At 41.4% G+C, this 7966-nt stretch overlaps 1 non-coding gene across 1 annotated transcript; it reads right to left on the reverse strand.

Moving 5' to 3' along the window:
- Positions 1-584: 584 nt before the first annotated feature.
- LOC114037681 lies at positions 585-691 on the reverse strand. Its single transcript, XR_003568487.1, has one exon. It is a non-coding gene; the product is annotated as a small nucleolar RNA SNORA70 (small nucleolar RNA).
- Positions 692-7966: the final 7275 nt, after the last annotated feature.

A 7966-nucleotide genomic window follows, 5' to 3' on the forward strand; every position in this document is an offset into this window, starting at 1 on the left:
AGTGTTCTAAATGACTGACCAGAATTGTAACTCAGAGGAAATGAGATCCCCGTAGGCAGACACAGAGATGAAATCATGGGTCTGCAAAGTATAGTACATGTACAAGCTGGTTCCACTGATGGAATGTAAGTTTTTTTTTTCAAGTAGCAGTAGCTAGTTTATTTATGCCTGCGAAAGGTAGATGTCACAGCATGCACCCCTCATGAATGGAGTGCCTGCCATTTGTCCAACGGCCTCTGGCTGCGGAAGTACTTAACCCTACAGCCATCAGGAATGAGACGCTTCTCAGCTATCATATCCTCAAACTCATCAGCATTGAACTTGGTGAAACCCAGTTTCTTGGAGATGTGGATCTTCTGGTGACCAGAGAACTTGAACTTGGCTCTATGCAAAGCTTCAATCACATGTTCTTTATTCTGGACCTTGGTTTGAATTGACATGATAACTTGGCCAATGTGTATACAGGCTACAGTGCCCTGGAGCTTCCAAAGGCGGCCATCCCAGTCTGGAGCCTAGGAAAAATAGAGTATTAAGAAGGTCACATTTCAACTTCTGTGAAGTAGGTGTTTGCTTATTCTTAGCATAAGTGTCTCTGAGGTCCCTTATAACACCATGTATTAAGGACAAGGTACACATACAACCAAGGAAATACTGTCTGCAACCATTGCACCTGAATGTGAGTTCTTTGAAGACAGACACTATTTAATTCTTGTTGGTGACTTTTTGCCTTTCTTTGTATCCCCAGAGGTTAGCATAAGTACCTGGCACATAGTAAGTGCTTAAATGCTAACTCACTCTCTGACTTCATTCCTAGACCCTGGAAAGCCCGGCCCATTGTAGTTTGCTTAATAAATGAAGACTGGTTGATTGAGTTGAAACTTTATCACACTGGCACACTACACATTCAGTATCTTCTTTGGGGGAAAAAAGAGCACATTGCATTTTTATGGGGTTCCATCATAACAGATCTGTTTGTTATTTTAAATGGTAGTAGTTTGAATCAGCAATCTTTTCCTGGAATTTATAGAAGAACAATAATGTTATGATGATGAAAGATTGATCTGGAATTATAAATTTGCAAAGCCATCAGCTCTCTCTGTCAAGTAGTTCCCTAGGCAGATGAACTATTTGTGGCCAAGGAAAAAGTTGGCATTTCCACACAATGTGGGATTTTAACAGAGAAGAAAAGGCCTCAATATCACCTCTGAACAAAATGCCTCCAAAATTTTATGTCCACCAGCTTCTTCAAATCATCTACTTACTGCTTGTGGTATAGAGTTTGATATAATAAGAAAACTGGAAGAAAAAAGTTCTCAGGGCAACAGTGATAATTCATGATGCTTACTATTCCTAAATAACCCAACCACAGACCAAATTCTTGCAGAAAACCCAAGGAATAACAAATTCATTCATTTTAGGCCCTTCATGACCTAGCCTTATTCTACCTTTTCAGTCTTCTTACATAGTACTCCTCAACACATTCTATTTGATCCAGTGACACTGACCTCCTGGATTTTCCATGAACAAGACTCTGACTTTGGCTGGTCTACAGAGATGGACTTTGAGGGGACAGTGCAGACTCTAGGGGAAATGTAAACAACGTTGATTCAAAAGTCATGCAGACTTTATGTTCTAATGTATGATAACTGTAATATGATATGATATAACATAACATATCAATAAATAAAATGTAATTGAATGTAATATAATGTAATATAACATAACATGACATGACATAACATAACATAATTTAACATGACATAATATGATATGATATGATATGATATGATATAATGTAACTTTCAGTATAATAAATTACTAAATCTTATTTTGTCTTTCTGGAAATACGCTACTGTGAATGCTCTCTGCTTAGTATTTCTTTTGTGGGGAGGAAACAAATACCTGTCTCATACCTGATTCACATTGTCATTGAGTATTCTTCTGTCCTCTTTTTTGGAGACCTAGATGAGCCAAAACTTCAGCTTTAAGTAAATTGTCCCCAGGACATCAGGATAGGAGTGCAATGAGTTAAAGAGTGTGTGTGGGGAAAAGTCTACTCCTCATTAAAGACAGAATCTCTTACCAACTTAACCAGGTAGGACTTCATGTATGAGTCTAGAACAGATTGGTCTTTTAATAGAAAGAGAGTGGGCACAGTGCCCCAGTCGCTCAGGACCAGTAGTGGTTAATGTTGTTAGGTCCAAATAGTACCTTAAACCTGATGTAACTTGCCTGGGTGTGGGGAAGTAGGATGTATGTATGAGGATTCTTCCCAATATACCACTAATTAGGGGGTGTGGGATGTCAACAAAGTAATTATTTAGGTGGAGTACATGTCCAGATTGTAAACAGCATTTGTGTTAATTAGCCCCCCAAAGGAAAGCCCATCTTCAGGCTCATTTATCTTTTCTCTGTTTGGCCTAGACCCCCTTCTGGCTCAACTCTGGGATTAGGGGTCAGTAACCCAATGGGGAGTAAATCCATTTAGAGACAAAAGGAGAGCTGATTTTAGTTTGAAAATACTTAAAACAAAAAATTCACGTCTATTAGGCCTAAATCAAAGGACTGTAGCAATGCAAAGCCATCTATTGAAGCTCAACAGAATCCAACAGTGTGCCATGATTATATTCAGACAACTATTCTGACTGGGTACATTATCAATTCATTGTGTCCAACTTCATTGGAGTCCTTCCTACAGCAAGGCAAGCCTGTTTTTCCTCCTGAATTGATTCCCTATCTCAGTCCTCACAGAAGCTATTCCAGACTGTCTCTTTCCTCCTCAATCCCACACTTCTTCCTACCTTCCCTCCTTTCTCGGCTGAGAGACCTTGTCTTCTTACTTTTCTGAAGACATTGAAGCTGTTGGACATAGCTTGCTCATCTTCCCTTCTGTTTAACTCGGAGTCTTTTGAGGGCACCCCGTATCCACTCTCTCCTCCTTTGCCCCATTCTGACAACAAGGTATCATTTCTTGTTAAAATGACTCTCTATACTTCTGCTTGATCCTGTGCCCTCCTGTCCTCTCCTGTAGATTGCATCCTCAACTCTTTCTAGTCTTCATCCTCTCCCTATCAGCTGGTTCCTTTCTTATGGTCTTTAGTCAAGCCCACATCAACTCATCCTCAAAAAAATACCCCTTCCCTAGACACTAGCAATCCATCAAGTTATTGTCATATAGCTCTGTATTGTCCTTTTTCTCAGCTAAGCTCTAAGTTGCCTGTACTTGCTTCCTTTCTCTCTTCTCTCCCTCACTTCTCCTCTTTGCAATTTGGCTTCTGATCACATCATCCAACTGGAAGGGCCCTCTCTGAAATTACCAATGATCTTCTAATCACCAAATGTAACAGTCTTTTCTCAGCCCTCATCCTACTTGCCCTTCTTGCTGCATTTGATACTATTGACCACCGTCTCCTTTCCTCTCTGGGCTTTTGGGATACTACTGTCTCCTGGCTCTCTGTCTACCTGTATGGCCACTCCTTTCCTGTCCCCTTAGCTGGCATATCATCTACATCATGGCTCCTAATTGGCAGTATCCCTGAAGAACCTATCCTAAGCACTTTTCTCTTTTTGTACTCTATACATGTACTCTCTCTGTGTCTCTATGTGTCTCTCTCTTTCGCTCTCCCCTCCTCTTTCTCTATCTATGTCTCCCATCTGTCCTTTTCCTCCCTCTCTTTCTTTCTCTCTCCACTTCTTTCTCTATTTCTCTGTCCTCTCTCTTTCCTCTCTCTTTCTCTCTCCTCTCTTTTCTCTCTCCCTTTTTCTTTCTGTCTTCTCCCTTTCATCTTTTTTCTTCTCTCTCTCTCTTTCTCTCTTTCTCTACCTCTTTATTTCTCTGTCTCTACTCTGTCCTCTTTCTCTCTTCTCTCTTTGGTCTCTTTCTGTCTCCTCTTTATTTTCTTTCTCTTCCTTTCTCTTTCTCCTCTCTCTTTTGTCTTTTTTCTCTTCTCCTATCCTCTCTCTGTGTCTCTCTCTCTGTCTCTCTGTCTCTCTCTCTCTCTCTCCCCCATCTCTTTCTCTATTTCTCCATCTTTCCTCTGTCCTCTCTTCTTCCTCTCTCTTCTCTCTATTTTTTCCCCTCCTCTTTTTTCTCTCTTCTCTTTCTCTTCTCTGTATCTCTCTCTTTCTCCCCCCTTCTTTCTCTCTGCAACACAATCAGCTTCCATGAATTCAGTTACCATTTCTATGAAGACAATTCCTAGATCTATATAGAGAGCCCTAGTCTCCCCCAAGACTGATTTAGTCCTGAATCAAAATTGTCTATTAGACATTTGAAACTGAACGTCCTAGAGAAATACCAACCGCAATGTTTTCAAAATTGAATTTATTATCTCTGCTTTACAAATATTATCTCAATTTATCCTCATAATGCCACTGTGAGGGCGGTACCATTATTGTTGAGGAAAATAAGAGGCGGAGCCAAGATGGTGGAGGGAAAGCAGTGAGCTCTCCCCCCAAACCCCTCCAAATATCTATAAAAAATGACTCTAAACAAATTCTAAAGCAGCAGAACCCACAAAAAGACAGAGCAAAACAAATTTCCAGCCAAAGACAACCTGGATGGCTGATCGGAAAGGTATATCACTCTGGGCTGAGAAAGGAGCGAGGTTCAGTATGGGTGCGCAGGCCACAGCGACCCTGGAGCAGGCCTCAGAGGACTGAATCGCAGGCAGCTGTGGCGGTTTCTAGATTTCTCAACCAACAAACACCAAAGACAACTTGGAAGGTCAGTGGGAAAAGTCTGTGACTGCGGTGAGAGAAGGAGCTGGGTCTCAGCCGCCCCTAGGGGCCGCAGCTGTTCCCTGAGCTTGTGACCCACAGACTGAGGGGAAATCAAGTGGCTGATCAGAAGGGGATTGCAGGGATCTCTTTGCCAGTGCTGAGGCAGGAATCTCTTGCTTTACCCGTGCTTGGATCTGGGTCACAGTTCTGACGGGTGATCCTGGGGCGACGAGGAGTGCTGGCCTGGTGGAGCTTGTTGTGGTGGTGGAGAGAAAACACCTCGCCCCTTATCATAGCACCTTGGAAGACCTGAAAATTTTCAGGTCCCTAGAAGTAGCTCTGAAAACAGCTGTACAAACCTCCTAAGCTTGGGACAGTACACTCTTCACATTGGAAGCAGACTTTTGCCTTAACAAAGAGTTTAAAACTCAAGTAATTGGCCAGGATCATGAGTAAGCAGCGCAAGAAGAGTCAGACTATACTATCTTACTTTGGTGACAAAGAATATCAAAGCATGCAACCAGAAGAAGACAACAAAGCCAAAGCTCCTACATCCAAAGCCTCCAAGAAAAATATGAATCAGTCCCAGGCCTTGGAAGAGCTCAAAAGGGATTTTGAGAAGCATGTAAGAGAAGTAGAGGAAAAACTGAGAGTGATGCAAGAAAATCATGAAAAACAAGTCAACAGCTTGCTAAAGGAGACCCAAAAAAATACTGAAGAAAATAACACCTTAAAAAATAGCCTAACCCCAATGGCAAAAGAGGTCCAAAAAGCCAATGAGGAGAAGAATGCCCTAAAAAGCAAAATTGGCCAAATGGAAAAGGAAGTCCAAAAGATTACTGAAGAAAATACTTCCTTAAAAATTAGAATAGAGCAATTGGAAGCTAGTGACTTTATGAGAAATCAAGACACTGTAAAACAAATCCAAAAGAATAAAAAATTAGAAAACAATGTGAAATATCTCATTGGAAAAACAACTGACCTGGAAAATAGATCCAGGAGAGAGAATTTAAAAATTAGTGGACTATCTGAAAGCCATGATCAAAAAAAGAGCCTAGACATCATCTTTCAAGAAATTATCAAGGAAAACTGCCCTGATATTTTAGAACCAGAGATCAAAATAGAAATTGAAAGAATCCACCGATCACCTCCTGAAAGAGATCCCCAAAGGAAAACTCCTAGGAATATTGTAGCCAAATTCCAGAGTTCCCAGGTCAAGGAGAAAATATTGCAAGCAGCCAGAAAGAAACAATTCAAGTATTGTGAAAACACAATCAGGAAAACACAAGATTTAGCTGCTTCTACATTAAGGGACCGCAGGGAGTGGAATATAATATTCCAGAGGGCAAATGAGATAGGATTACAACCAAGAATCACCTATCCAACAAAACTGAGTATAATCCTGCAGGGAAAAAATGGTCATTCAGTGAAATAGAGGACTTTCAGGTATCCTTGATGAAAAGACCAGAGCTCAATAGAAAATTTGATTTTCAAATACAAGACTCAAGTGGAACATGAAGAGGTAAACAGGAAATAGAAAATCATAAGAGACTTACTACGGTTGAACTGTTTACATTCCTGCATGGAAAGATGATATTTGGAACTCATGAGACCTTTGTCAGTACTAGGGTAGTTGGAGGAGAAAAAATTATATGTATGTATATATAGATATAGATAGATAGAGGGCACAGGGTGAGTTGAAGATGAAGGGGTCATAACTGGAGAATAAAATTAAGGGGTGAGAGAGAATTGTATTAGGAGAAGGAGAAAGGGAAAGGTAGAATGGGGTAAATTATCTCACAAAAAAACAGAAAAGAAAAGGCTGTTAGAGTGGAGGGGAACCGGGGGAAGGTGAGAGGAAATGAATGAATCTTATTCTCATAGGATTTGACTTAAGGAGGGAATAACATACACACTCAATAGGATGTGGAAATCTGTCTTACCCTACAGGAAAATGGGGGGGGGGGAAGGGGACAAGAGAGTAGGGGAATGATAGAGAGGAGGGCAGATTGGGAAAGAGAGTAATCAGAAGCAAATACTTGAGGACAGACAGGGTCAAAAGAAAGAATAGAATAAATGGGTAGGCAGGATAAGGTTAAGGGAAATAGAGTTAGTTTTTCACAGCATGTCTACTATGGAAGTGTTATGCATACCTGCACATATATAACCTATATTTAGTTGCTTGCCTTATCAATGAGGGTGGGTGGGGAGGGAGGAAGGGAGAAAATTTGGAACCCAAAGTTTTAAAAACACATGTTTAAAAAAATGTTTTCACATGCAACTTGAAAATAAGAAATACAGGAAATGGGGTACAGAAATCCATCCTGCCCTACAGGAAAATTGAAGGGGAAGAGGATAGAGAAGGTGCAGGGGGAGATAGAAGGGAAGGCAGACTAGGGGAAGGGGTATTTAGAATGCATGCCATCTTGGGGTGGGGGGAGGGGTGAGATGGGGTGAAAATTTGGAACTCAAAATCTTGTGGAAGTAAATGTTGAAAACAAAAAAATAAATAAATAATACCATAAAAAATTAAAAAAAAAGAAAATAAGGCAGACAAAGGTTGTGACTTAAGTCACACAGCTAGTATGTATCTGAGGCTGGATTTAAACTCAGGTCTTCCTTGCTCCAAGGAAAGTGCTCTACCCATTGCACCACTGAGCTTCCTCTAGATCAGAACTCAGTGGATATACTAAAGGGGTGACCCATTCCCTCAGGGCTACCCTTCTTTTTGGCTTTGGAGGATTAGGACAATTCTCTGAGCTGTCCAAAAAGTCAGGGGGAGGGGACTACAAGCCATGAATGCGTGGTCTACCTAGGCAAGTCTGCTCCTAGGATAGGACCATATCCGTGTGTGTGTGTGTGTGTGTGTGTGTGTGTGTGAGAGAGAGAGAGAGAGAGAGAGAGAGAGAGAGAGAGAGAGAGAGTTTTTCCTTTATTATAAATCTTTGTAAGAATTCAAAAGGTTTCAGATCCTGTGATCCTAGCAGCAGCAATAGCATTAAGACAGAAGCAACAGTGTCCCCTGGGGCAGCTGGGGCTGATGGCAGGCTTAGGGAAACAGGAGAAGTGGCTGCATCAGGGAGGTTGAATATTGCAAGGAGAGAGTGAGTGAGCACCAAGGAAAGTGTGAAGTGGAGGAAAGAGAGAGGGGGGAGGGTTGGGAGAAACAGAAGAAAGGGTAGAGGGAGAGAGAGACAGGGAGAAATGGAGAGAGGGATGAAAAGAGGGAGAGGGACAGAGAGAG

This window comes from Vombatus ursinus, unplaced genomic scaffold (genome assembly GCF_900497805.2).
Source record: "Vombatus ursinus unplaced genomic scaffold, bare-nosed wombat genome assembly UNPS02010461.1, whole genome shotgun sequence".
Lineage (NCBI taxonomy): Eukaryota > Metazoa > Chordata > Mammalia > Diprotodontia > Vombatidae > Vombatus > Vombatus ursinus.